The following is a 3,552-nucleotide window of genomic DNA, read 5'->3' as shown; positions in this document are numbered from 1 at the left end:
ACTTGAATCCGGGAGGCGGAGGTAGCGGTGAGCCAAGATCACACCATTGCACTCCAGCCTGGACGACAGAGCAAGACTCTCTCAAAAATAATAATAATTGGAGATTTCAATACCTTACCTTCAGTAATGACAGAACAACTATATAGAAAATCAGCAAGGATATAAAATAGTTGAACAACACTATTAATGTAGCTAAAATATATACCACACTCCACCCAATGACTGCAGATACATATTTTCAAGTGCACATGGAACAGTCTTCAGGATAGACCAATGCTAGGCCATTAAACAAGTCTCAATAAATTTAAAAGAATTTAAGGGCTGGGCACGGTGGCTCATGCCTGCAATCTCAGCACCTTGGGAGGCTGAGACGGGATTGCTTGAATCCCTGGGGGATTTTGAAACCAACCTTGGCAGCAAAGCATGATGCCATCTCTACAAAAAAAGAACATAAACCAGCCGGGCACGGTGGCTCACACCTGTAATCTCAGCACTCTGGGAGGCCGAAGCGGGCGGATCATGAGGTCAGAAGATTGAGACCATTCTGGCTAACATGGTGAAACCCTGTCTCTACTAAAAATACAAAAAATTAGCCGGGCATGGTGGCGGGTGCCTGTAGTCGCAGCTACTCGGGAGGCTGAGGCAGGAGAACGGCCTGAACCCAGGATGCGGAGCTTGCAGTGAGCCGATATCGTGCCACTGCACTCCAGCCTGGGCAACAGAGCAAGACTCCGTCTCAAAAAAAAAAATTAGCCAAGTTTAGTGGCAGGTGCCTGTAGTCCCAGCTACTTGAGAGGCTGAGGCAGGAGAATAGCTTGAACCTGAGAGGTGGAGGTTGCAGTGAGCCAAGATCGTGTCACTGCACTCCGGTCCAGAGACGGACTGAGACTCTGTCTCAAAAAAAAAAAAAAAAAGCATATAAATCATACCAAGTATGTTTTCTAATCACATGGAATTGAATTAGAAATCAACAACAGGAAATCCAAGAAATACCCAGCTATTTGGAAATTAACATGCTTCTAAATAACCCATGGGTTAAATGAGTCACAAGAAAAATTTAAAAACATTCAGAATCAAACAAAAATGAAAACATCAAAATTTATGAATTACAGCTAGAGCAATGCCTCAGAGGATTTTTTTTTTTTTTTTAATGGAGTCTTGCTTTGTCACTGCAATGGCATGCATGATCTTGGCTCACTGCAACCTCCGCCTCCGGGTTCAAGTGATTCTCCAGTCTCAGCCTCCTGAATAGATGGTACTACAGGCGCCCACCACCATGGCCGGCTAGTTTTTGTGTTTTTAGTAGAGACAGGGTTTCACCATATTGGTCAGGCTGGTCAGGAACTCCTGACCTCAGGTGATCCACCCGCTTCGGCCTCCCAAAGCGCTAGGATTACAGGCATGAGCCACCACGCCCGGCCTCAGAGGAAAGTTTTTTTAGAGATGCTCTCACACTGTCACCCAGGCTGGAGTGCAGTGGCACTGTTATAGCTCACTGCAGCCTCGGATTCCTGGGCTCAAATGATCTCTGGCCTCTCAGGCTTTTGAGTAGCTGAGACTACAGGTGCAAACCACCATGGCTAGATAATTTTTTTTAAGTTTTTTGTAGAGACAGTGTCTTGCTTTATCATTTTATTTTTTGTTTTTATTTTTTCCTAGCCATTAGACTATGAGGGAAAAATTAGTAATTTTAGATGTTTATATGAGAAAAGAAAGTATTTCAAATCAGTAACCTAAGATTCTACTTTAATACACCAAAGAGCAAACTAAATTCAAAGAAAGAAAAGAAACTGATTAGCACAGAGATCAATAATAGAAAATGAAAAATAGAAAAAAAAATTAACAAAGTTGAATAGAAAAAAATTAACAAAGTCAAAGTTGGTTCTTTTGTTTTGTTTTATTTTGTTTTGTTTTTTTGAGACAGAGTCTTGCTCTGTCACCCAGGCTAGAGTACAGTGGCCTGATCTTGGCTCACTGCAACCTCTGCCTCCCAGGTTCAAGCAATTCTCCTGCCTTAGCCTCCCAAGTAGCTAGGATTACAGGCACCCACCACCATGGCTGGCTACTTTTTGTATTTTTAGTAGGGACAGGGTTTCACCATGTTGGCCAGGCTGGTCTTGAACTCCTGACCTCAGATGATCTGCCCGTATCGGCCTCCTAAAGTGCTGGGATTATAGGCGTGAGCCACCACACCCGGCCTGCAGCTGGTTCTTTTAAAAGAGCAACAGAATTCACAAATTTCAGCAGACTGACCAAGGGAAAAAAAAATTACCAACGTCAGAAAAGAACAGGCAGACGTCACCATAATTCTACGGATGAGAAAAGACCATATGAGAATCCTTTGAACAATTTTATACCAACAAATACAACTTGGATGAAATGGACAATTATTTTTGAGATGGAGTCTTGCTCTGTTGCCCTGGCTGGAGTGCAGTGGTACAATCACGGCTCCCTCCAACCTTTGCTTCCCAGGCTCAAGTGATCCTGCCTCAGCCTCCCTAGCAGCTGGGACTACAAAAAAAAAACAAAAAAACAAAACAAAACAAAAAAAATTCGCCATGCAAGTAGTAATCATCCAGAAAGCTGGAGTGGCTATGTTAATATCACATAAAATAGACTTTCTTTTTTTTAGACAAAGTCTTCCTCTGTCTCCCAGGCTGCAGTGCAGTGGTGCGATCTCACCTCACTGCAACCTCCACCTCCCGGATTCAAGCGATTCTCCTGCCTCAGTCTCCCAAGTAGCTGGGATTACAGGCGCCCACCACTATGCTCGGCTAATTTCTGTATTTTTAGTAGAGATGAGGTTTCACCCTGTTGGCCAGCCTGGTCTTGAACTCCTGACCTCAAGTGATTCGGCCTCCCAAAGTGCTAGGATTACAGGTGTGAGCCACCGTGTCTGGCCTCAAAACCGACCATATATATATATATATATATATATATATATATATATATATATTTTTTTTTTTTTTTTTTTTTGAGATAGAGTCTTGCTCTGTCGCCCAGGCTGGAGTACAATGGCTCGATCTCCACCTACTGCAACCTCTGCCTCCTGGGTTCAAGCAATTCTCCTGCCTCAGCCTCTCAAGTAGATGAGATTACAGGTGTCCGCCACCACACCCAGCTAAACGGCTAATTTTTTGTATTTTTAGTAGAGACAGTGTTTCACCATGTTGGCTGATCTCGAACTCCTGAGCTAGTAATCTGCCTGCCTCGGCATCCCAAAGTGCTGAGATTACAGGCGTGAGTCACTACGCCCAGCCCAAAATGGACAATTTTTAATAAAGGCCCATGTATTTTTAAACTTTTAGGGTTAGGGGTACAAGTGCAGGTTTGTTATATAGTTAAACTCATTATTAACAACTGATTCAGGCTGGGAACCGTGGCTCATGACTGTAATCCCAGCACTTTGGGAGGCCCAGGTAGGCAGATCACCTGAGGTCAGAAGTTTGAGACCAGCCTGACCAACATGGCAAAACCCCGTCTCTACTAAAAATACAAAATTAGCCGGGCTTGGTGGCGCATGCCTGTGATTCCAGCTACTTGGAAGGCTGA

The sequence above is a fragment of the Macaca nemestrina genome, chromosome 18, assembly GCF_043159975.1.
Source record: "Macaca nemestrina isolate mMacNem1 chromosome 18, mMacNem.hap1, whole genome shotgun sequence".
Classification (NCBI taxonomy): Eukaryota; Metazoa; Chordata; class Mammalia; order Primates; family Cercopithecidae; genus Macaca; species Macaca nemestrina.
The sequence above is the reverse complement of the archived record's forward strand: the minus strand, read 5'-3'. Positions refer to the sequence as shown.